This window comes from Chenopodium album, chromosome 23, assembly GCF_948465745.1.
Source record: "Chenopodium album chromosome 23, dcCheAlbu1.1, whole genome shotgun sequence".
Taxonomy (NCBI): Eukaryota; Viridiplantae; Streptophyta; class Magnoliopsida; order Caryophyllales; family Amaranthaceae; genus Chenopodium; species Chenopodium album.
This window is the reverse complement of record NC_137856.1, coordinates 25,265,615-25,275,630: the sequence shown is the minus strand read 5'-3', so window position 1 is coordinate 25,275,630 and position 10,016 is coordinate 25,265,615.

The window sequence follows — 10,016 nt, the reverse complement described above, 5'->3', positions numbered from 1 at the left end:
GCTCTATTTAGTTCAGCTCAGTTCAGTTCTGCTCCAACCAGTTCAGTATATGTGAACAAGCCCTCAGTTTCAAATCACCAAAAGAGTCAACTACAGACCTAAAGATTACAAGCTAATCAACGTTTGATAACATGGTTTGTTAAAAAAAAAAAAAAAAAAAAAAAAAAAAAAAAAAAAAAAAAATCGAGTATACTATTTACTATTATTTCTTGATCCAATTGTAGAAGATGAGTTTTTGTCAACGGAGTGATACACATTTAGCTGGACAATGTATAAACAAATTCTTATGTAGGAAATAAAAGTCTTCGTTACTCAATCCCTATATAATCTATTGCTAATCACACACTAAACCATCCACAACCTAAGTGTTGAACTTCAATCATCTACCTTCAATTTCATTCTCAAATATCTCAATTTGGTAATTAAGCATGGAATCAAATTTGAAACCAGAATTAGGTGTTGCCCGTAGTGCTGGTAAAACTAAGGGTAAAAAGAACCTCAAAACTGACATCTTGAATCTTGTCAAAAAAAAGAAAAGAAAGATTAAGAAAATTTTTGTCCGCAAAGACAAAACAACCAGCATCCAAGGAGGTGCCACGACCTCTAATGATGTTGTTTGTCAAGTGGTCGACGCCAACATCGAAAGAGGTGGCACCTCTAATAAGGATGTTGTCCGTGCTAGAAACCAAGCTGATACCAGCATAGTCATCATTCATTCATCCACAGAAGCAACTGCATTATTGGATAATGTTACATCTACTCCATCAAAAGAGGAGGCCACGCTACATAAGAATAATAAGCGTCCAAGAGATGAGATTGAGTCAACTATCAGCAACACACCTGACATTACTAGCCCAAAAACGCCCTTACAGGACGGTGAGAAGAGCAAGCAACTCGATCGAGGATCAGGGTCGTGGTCAGGGTCATGGTCAGAATCAGGATCGTGGTCAGGGTCAGGATCAACTCGATCAAGAATAAGTCCTGCTGATATCCACCCAGGAATATGCTCACCGGTAAGGAAGAGATCCAAAATAGTCGTAAATGGTACCGTCGAGAGCGCAACCAAAGGTTCATTTGACAAGAAGAGAAAACAACCCTAGGACTAAAGTCTATACTTGAAGTTGGGGATCAATATTCGTCCCTCCTTTCCTCGTTTCATTTTTTTAGCTTTTTCAAGAAATAATGTGATTCGTTTCAAGTTTGTTTAATGATCGATGTAGACCGTAATGTAGTAATGTTTCGATCGTTTCAAGTTTACTTTATTGTAACTAAATTTAACATTTTGTTAAAGGAAATTTTGACAATTGCTACTAGAGAAGATACCTTGCTTGCTTCACATTTGCTACCGGTTAATTTTTTTTTTTTTTTTTTTTTTTTTTACTTTGTTTCTACCTAAATAAGAGTTTGTTAAAAATCACTACCAACGGATTTCGTTAAGTTTATTCAAAAAAAAAAAAAACAAAAATAAACCAGCCATCCCTTTAAAAAGCCCAACCCCTCGCGTCAGCCACCCTGCGGCCGACGCCGGCGATTTGTGGTGGAATCGAACCGCTCCCCTTCCCCACCCAAAAACCTACACCCCTTACCCTAAACCACTAGCCCAAAACCACCCTAAATGGGTTTTAGGGTTTCACTTATGGTGGTTTTGGGTGGCTGGGGAACTCCTTCGCACGACATGGTTTGCGATTTGTGGCTGATTGGTGGGCGTGAACTCCTTAAAACCCACCAAACGGCATGAATCGATATTGGGGGAGAATGGATCGGTCGGAATGGGGGATAAGGAAGGCGAACACGGCTAGAAAAGGAATGGGGGACGAGGAGGGGTTGGGACTGGAATGGGAAAGGGGTTTTCGAAGGGAGGGGCTGGGATCGGGTTTTTGAGGGGAAGGGCACTACTAGAAAACAAGCAAATTACGACGGAAAAATTTCGTCGTAAAATAAGTCAAATCCGTCGTAAATAAGGTTTACGACGGAATTCCGTCGTAACTGGTTGTCGGAAAATCCTTCGTAGGAAAATGGCCATTTTACGACGGAATTTCCGTCGTAAACCTTATTTACGACGGAAATAATATCGTCGGCAGGGATTTTCAGGCCAGTGAAAATCCGTCGGAAAATTCCGACGGAATATAATCCGCCGGAATTTTTCGACGGAAATTCCGTCGTAAAAATGTTTCAAAAAAACAAAAAAAAACAGCCACCCACCACCCCAGACCACCACCCCACACCACCAATCCCCCCCATCCAGACCCAACCACAACCATACACCACCACCCCACACCACCAGTTTTCCCCCCATCCGGACCCAACCACAACCACACACCACCACCCAACACCACCAGTCTTCCCCCCATCCGGACCCAACCACAACCCACACCACCACACACCACCACCGACCCTATCCCACCACCATACACCACCACCGACACCACCACAACAAAAAAATAGCCCCAAAAACCATAAAATACCCCCAAAAACCGTAAATTAACCCAAAAAAAAAAAATTACACGACTAAAGCAAGAAATAACACACAAAACCAGTAGATCTACATATTTAATCAAAATTTCATAAAATAAAACGATGTTTAATCAACAAAAATTAAATCAACTATATAAATATACAATTATCTATTTAAATTTACAATTTATCATTACAATAACATATAAAATTAACTAGATCTACGAATCTATCCTAAATTAATTAACACAAGATCTACCAAAAAAGACGGTGGTTGTTGGGCGCGATTGATGTTGGTGGTGGTGTGTTGTTGCGGTTGTTGTTGTCGGTTGGTGGTGGTGTGTTGTTGCGAATCTCGTTGTTGTTGTCGTTGTTTGATGTAGGTGAAGAGAAAAGAAACGAAGGAGAGAGAAAGGGCGGTGAAGAGAAGAAAAAAGGAAAGAGAAGGAGAAGAGAAGAGGGGAGAACGAAGGAGAAGAGAAGAGGGGAGAACGAAGGAGAAGAAGGAGAACAGAGGACTGAGAAAGGGGGAACGAAGGAGGGGAGAGAGAGAAGGAGAGAGCAAAAACTTAGAGAGAGAGAGAGGCGGAAATAACAAAGGGGGAAGGGGCTGCTTTAGGGTTTGGGAATTTAAGTATAATTTTTTTAATTATTTTCCGACGGAAAATTCCGTCGTAATTTTCCGACGGACTGTAATTCCGTCGGAAATTGATTTTCCGTCGGAACTTTCCGACAGACTATAATTCCGTCGAAATTTGTAAATTACGACGAAAAATTCCGTCGGAAATTAAAATTTCCGACGGAATTTATATTCGTCTGAAATCCGTCGGAAATTTCACTTTTTGCGACGGAAATTCAGGTCCATCGGAACATGTCCGTCGTAATTTGCTTGTTTTCTAGTAGTGGGGGTTGGGATCGAGTTTTCGAGGGGGGGCTGGGAACGGGGCTGTGATCAGGATGGGAAAGGGCTTTTCAGGGGAGGGGGTTGGTTGCGACACTAGCACCGACACTATTGTTGGACGCTGGGGGCCGGAGTCGTGGGCAGGGGATTAGGCTTAGGCAATAGTGGCGATGGCTTGGGCAGCTGGTGGGTGGGGAAGGAGTGGTGGCTGGACGGTGGTTGGGCGCCACTAACGGAAATAGTAACGGTAGTGTAAGACATCAAGTAGTGATTTTTAATAAAATTAGATTCAGGTGGTAGCAATGTAAAAAATAAATAAATAAATAACCGGTAGCAAATGTGAAGGGAGGTGTTTTCACTGGTAGCAAATGTCAAATTTTCCTTTTGTTAATGAAGGTATAAACGTGTAAGGTTTTGATTGTCATTTGTCATTTCATTATTGCCAATGCATTACTTCGTATAATGGACATAACACTAGTAGAAAAATACAAAACTGCGCCAAGCTATGCCCACTGGTTTTTAAAAACCGGTGGGGAAAACATGGGCGAGATTAGGCGTATTTAAATTGCCACCGGTTCAAACCGAATGGGTGGCATAAGTGCTAATTAAAGGCCACCGGTTTTGAACCGGTGGCAATAACAGGAAAAAAAAAGGCGCCCCTTTTTCCTTTTCTTTCCCCTTTCCTTTTCATTTTCAACCAAACCAAACCCTCACTCTCAAAGCACTACAATACAGAGAACTCTGCTGGGTTAAATCACTCTTGAAGCTCACTACTATCGTCACCTGCAACGCCGGCCACCTCCACCACCACCGACCATAGCTGCTGCCTCCTCCACCACCGACCATAGCCGTTGTCACCTCTCTTCTCCCACAGCAAGCACGAGCAGCAGCACCGTGGTTCGCCCACTCCACAGCCGCCGCGCGAAGGCCCTCCTCTACCCTCGTCCACCGACCGACCGTCCACAACCGACCGCCCTCCTCTACCCTCTATCCCTCCTCCCCTTCCACCTCCACCTAGGGTTAGTATTAATTTTATTGGCAATTTTTGTACAATTAGTTTCAAATATCTGATCTACTTATATTATTATCTTTTGCATTTTGAACAATTGTTAGGCAAGTTAAAGTTAAGGTTTGAATATAATTTTACCCTAATTTTTCTAAATATTAGGTTGTAGTATTGGGAAATTTTCAATAAATTAGTGATTAGCTAGTAACCTTGTTACTTAGTTGAATATTGGTAAGTTTTAACGGGTAATTTTAGGTTGTTTAATGTGTAATTTTGAATAAGTTAGAGATTAGTAACTTTGTTACTTAATTAGTTTATTTTTGGTATGTTTTAATGTGTAATTATAGGTTGTTTTAATGGGTATTAAATGATTACTAACTTTTTTTTTTTGTTTTATTTTTAATTTTTATAGATTCATATGTAGTGAAGCACAAGTTTATTAGCTACTCAAGTGGGAAGTTCGAGACATCACATCCACAGTACTTGCTACATTGGTATGAGCTATAAACTTTACTAAGCTATAGTTCTTTCTATTTATCCATTTAATAAAGTTTTTTCATGAAAAAATTACAACTTGTGTATTGTTTAATTACAAATAAATAAAACAATATGTAGAATGCTTGCATCATCATCGTATACGAGAGATTGATTATTAAACATTCCTTGCAAGAATAATAAAGATAGCAATTAAGCATAAATACTCGACCTCACATTTTGTATTTATCACCTTTAAGGACTCTCCACTTTTTTTTCATCTTTAAGGACTTGAGGTTAGAAATCAAACCACTTAACTCACCTTTAACTCATCTGAGCATCATTTAGAATGTTAGCCCCTTGATTAGCAAACGTCAAGTCTTTGTTGAAATTTATTACCAAATCTCAATCCGTTGCAGGTTTGCAACAATCAAAATAAATAGTGTAAGGAGGGTTTTCCCATCGTAGGGGATCTTTTTCCTTAAATGCCCATGGCCCTTAAAAAGCCTAGGACTTTACACTTGTTAGAATGTATTAGGATTTGAATTCCTGACTGTTTGGGGGACCTTGAATTAGAATTGATTCTATCATCACGCTTTTTTGTAAGAAACAAGTAGGAGTCGCTAATGAGTTTTAGAAAAACTCATAAACCTCGTTCATGTCTTTCTCCCAAGTAGAGTTCTTGAGATGTTTAGCACGAATCCTAAGTTTACCTATGCCCAAATTGGTCTACATAAACCAGAAATGAGTTCGGGAGCGAGGGTACTAACATAACGTTCCCTTTAGAGAGGAATCTCTATCTTAGCCCTAGTACGACCTATACTAGCTCTTCCTTTTTCAAAATTTCATTACCAAAAAATATAGGCAACGTGAATACCTAAAAACTAGGTCAATCGATTTTATTTACACGCATCAATCACGTAGGAATTACATTGCAAAGTCATTCTTATTATTTAATCAATTCTATTCTTATTTAACGCAATATACTTAATATTATTTTGTAAGGTGAAATGAACAGGGCGTAAGTAGTTAAAATAAGAGATATAAAAGTAAAATATGGGTGAGTTCAATAAAGGGTGAATAAATAAAGTAAGAGATGATTTAATTAAATTTAAGACTTACGCTTTGTTTTTCCAAATAAGCAAGTAAAAGGAAGGCAAGGAAAATAGGAAGAAGGAGAGGGAAGCAAAGAAGAAAGATGAGCTCTTTACCCCTTCAGTTCTCGATCTCTAATTTTGAAGGGATTATGCTTATTAAAGAGAGAGAAAAAATCGACCTCTACTTGTCATTTTCCTTTCTTCCCTCAATCCTTTACCCAAACTTGGTGGTTGTGTACACTTAGAAGAGGAAATTGGAATTGATTTTCAATGTTTTGAATCCTTGATTGAGTTATTGAGTATCTGAGTTTTTGCAATTTTGAGTATTGAATTTATTTGAGATTATTTAAAAGAGTTATATGAAGGTTTTATTTCATAGGAATTAAGATTTGTCTTGAATTCCATGACCTGAGCTTTAAAAGCATGTTTATGAATAAATGAATTTTACTTATCTTGCACTAATACGAATTGAAGTATGTACATAGCATATTTTGATAATCCATATTTTTTAAATTTATTTGGTTCGCCCTGTTTACCTTATCGGTAAACAATTGAGAATTTCAAGTGGAGTCCCACTTACCCATTGTTATTTCACCTAGTCTAGGGTTTTTATGTCTTTCATTTAAATTTGAATACTCATAACAATGTATTAAATTATCAATAAAGTAAGAGTTGTTTCAACTGCATGAAAATGTTTAGGTGAGTTAAGGGCTTTGAATAGCCTTGCGTAATCATGCGGTAATAATACGCCTAATTTTATCTATACGGTGTAATTACACATATTATACTGGTAATTCTATAGAGGGAGATTTGGGGGTGTTACATGTCATCCATACGAGCAGACTAATGTCGAGTTATTCCGACGTTGAGCAGTTTGAATATCGAGAAGTAGTTTTGATGTTGAGCATATCCAATACTGAGCATATTTGGCATTGAGCAATTCCAAGATCATCTATGATGGATATAATTTTAATCCCCATTCCCTCCCCATCATGGGGCGAAATTAATTACGGGTCTCCTATTTAACCCGCCCCACTGATAATCATATGTGTATATAATGAATGTTAATACTTTTGAATGTTTTGATGTATTGAATGACCACAAAATGTATTAATCCCTCTATCTCCTTTTATTTGCTTCAATTGATGGAGTTATACTTTTAGAATTTTTGGTTTAAAGGAGTTGATAAGAGAGAATAGTCGTAAGGGTAGCTGTAGTGGTTGTTGTGAGAGTAAAGTTGTAGACCTTGCGACTAAAAATAGGTTGGGGGAAATTCAAAGAGATAAATTAAGAAGGGGAATATTCAGGAAAAGAGGGGGTAGTATTATGTAGGTAGACTTAGAGTATGTTAGATAAGAGTATTTTTAGGTTTAATGGATTGAACTAAACCATTACCGTTACTTAATGTTTGGTTAGAAGGTTTAGGTAACAATAACCATTATCTAATTAGGGTAATAGTTTCCACCTAATTTTTACTTTCTTAACCCTAACGTAACAATTACATATACCCTCCTCGAATAAAAAGAGAGGAACCTCTTTATGTTTAAGTAATCCTTTCTATGGTAAAACCAAATATATGAAAAGGTAAAGGTTAAATGTTTCCTTTCGAGAAAATTCAAGTTTATTAATATGATAAACAAAATTTGTTTATCAAATGGCAAAATTGTAAATAAATCAACAACTTTTTATTAAATATGGGTCCCGCTATTGTTGATATATTTACGAAAATACCATGATGACTAGGTATTTATGTTGTTTTATTTATCATTTTGCCATTTGATAAACAAATTTTGTTTATCAAATTGATTAATTGGGGCTTCCTCATTTTCTTTCCCGTCTCTTATTTGTTTCTTTTCTACTCTGTCTCTATTCCCTATATTCATACCAAACACCCTCTTAAACTCAATGGATAATATTACTCCGTATAAACAACACATACATCGATTATTGAAACCGGCCAAATAGCCAATAAATCAATTATTTTAACTTGGGATTCCCTTGTTGAATTAAGAAAAAGTCCAACTAAATCAGCCAATCAACGTTTGCATGTATAAAAAAAATAGCAGTAAAATATCACTTGTTGATCTCATTTCAAGCCGTAGTTCACTCGGATTCTGATGATTTAAGATATAAGAAAGCTAGTGATTTTTTTTAGTTCGACTTTTGGCAATTAGTTTAATATAAGTCTTTCTTTACCACTAACTGATAACGTGATTCCTTCAAAAAAAAAAAAAAAAAAAAAAAAAACTGATAACGTGATTAACACACAGGACTACCGTCAAAATTAACCTAAGAGAGGAAAAGTCGTCGCGATGTATCCCTATAAATAATACTTACCATTGAATTAAGCTCCCAATTTCATTAAAAATCTCGATTGCTACTGGAATTGTACTCTTATTTCATTGGCATGGATTTCAAAAGCAGTCAAATACTACCATCTACATCAAAAAAAGCCGAGGCCGAGGCTGCCGAGGCGTGTCCTAAAGATGGTGTTGAGGAGATCAAGTCAACGGCGTTCAAGGACGACTTAGACACTGTTGTCATCAGAGGTAACCGGGGTGGGCGTAGGACTAAGAAACCTGTGGTCGTGGTCGGGGCCGAGGACATTAGCCCAGGAGTATGCTCAAGGAAAAAAAAGCGTGTAATCAAGCAATAAACAACCTAAGTTGATAACTTCGTTACTTCGTCCAAGTATTAATTAAGTGTCTTCGATCTCGTTTATAACTTCAACCCAATAACTAGAGTTTTTGTATGTGTGTATGTTTGGTTTGTTTAAGATTGGTGGTTACAAAACTTACAAAAAATCGTTATATTGGACTATTTTTTACTTATATTCTAGTATATGTTCTCTTCGTTCTCTAGTTTATTTTATAATTTTTATTATGTTTTAGTATTGATTAGTATTGGTATGTTGATGATAAATTTATGCAGCAGCAACATTTTTGAGTTCAAATCTTCGCCTACAGTCAATCAAATTAGGTTAAAATATACGTCAAAACTAAAATAAATCAAAATCAAGGATTGTTTTTTCACACAAAGATATGGAAGAGATGCAAAAGTGTTGGATCTCAATTTTGTTAAAAGTGGACTTTATTCTCAATTAATGTATTTGTTAAAGTTTTAACTAATTTTAGATTAAACAGTAAGGTATTGTTTGGTTGACTAATTTTATGGGCATTCAAATTCTCATGAATTTCATTTTCAAGTTCTTATTTGGTTGACACGAAAAGGTGGAAATGGGGTTAATGACAATTCATAGAATTTTGACTTCCCACAAAACATGAGAATTTACTTAGCTTACCCCCCCCCCCCCCCCCCTTCAATGAGTAAAAATCCCTATGGGAATTTACTTCCTCCATCGTAACCAAACAAATTTATTGAATTTCCATGATTTTGATGATGTAGTTTTAATTCCCACAAATTAAAACTTCATAGGATTGTGCACTTCCCTAGATCCTTAATGAACCAAACGACCCCTAACACTTGATTAATGAAATATGATTTGTTTTAAGAAAATAAATAACCAGCAAACAACGAAATATACATAAACTAGTCTAGGGCCCGTGCCATACACGATTATTACTAATACTCAATTTACTATTAACCTAACACTTGTAATTTTTTCTTAAAGACACATATCAATATAATTGATAGTTCTTCTTTTGTTGATAATATTTTATAGTAAAATCAATTCATTAATAAACAAAACTACGTATGTACTATGTCTTTTTTTTAATTACTTCCTCCATGTAGAGTAATTAATACATCATCCATCTTGTATTAATACATATACAGATGTCAAATTTGATATGAAAAACCTTTAATTTGTTTTTATAAAAATAAAAACCTAGTTGAATTGCGGCTCTGGGCGAGGATATTTGTGCAGTGGTGTGTGAGGTGGTGTTCATTGTTGTTGCGGTTTTACGAGGCCCTGTGTGAGGAGGAGAGGACAGAGAAAGAGGAGAAGACAAAGAAAGAGAAGCTAGCGCGGGGAAGAAAGAGAGGAGGAGACAGAAAGAGGAGAGGAGACAAGAGCGTGAGAAAGAGGGTCGGAGAGAAGAGCATGAGAAAGAAGAGAGGTGTG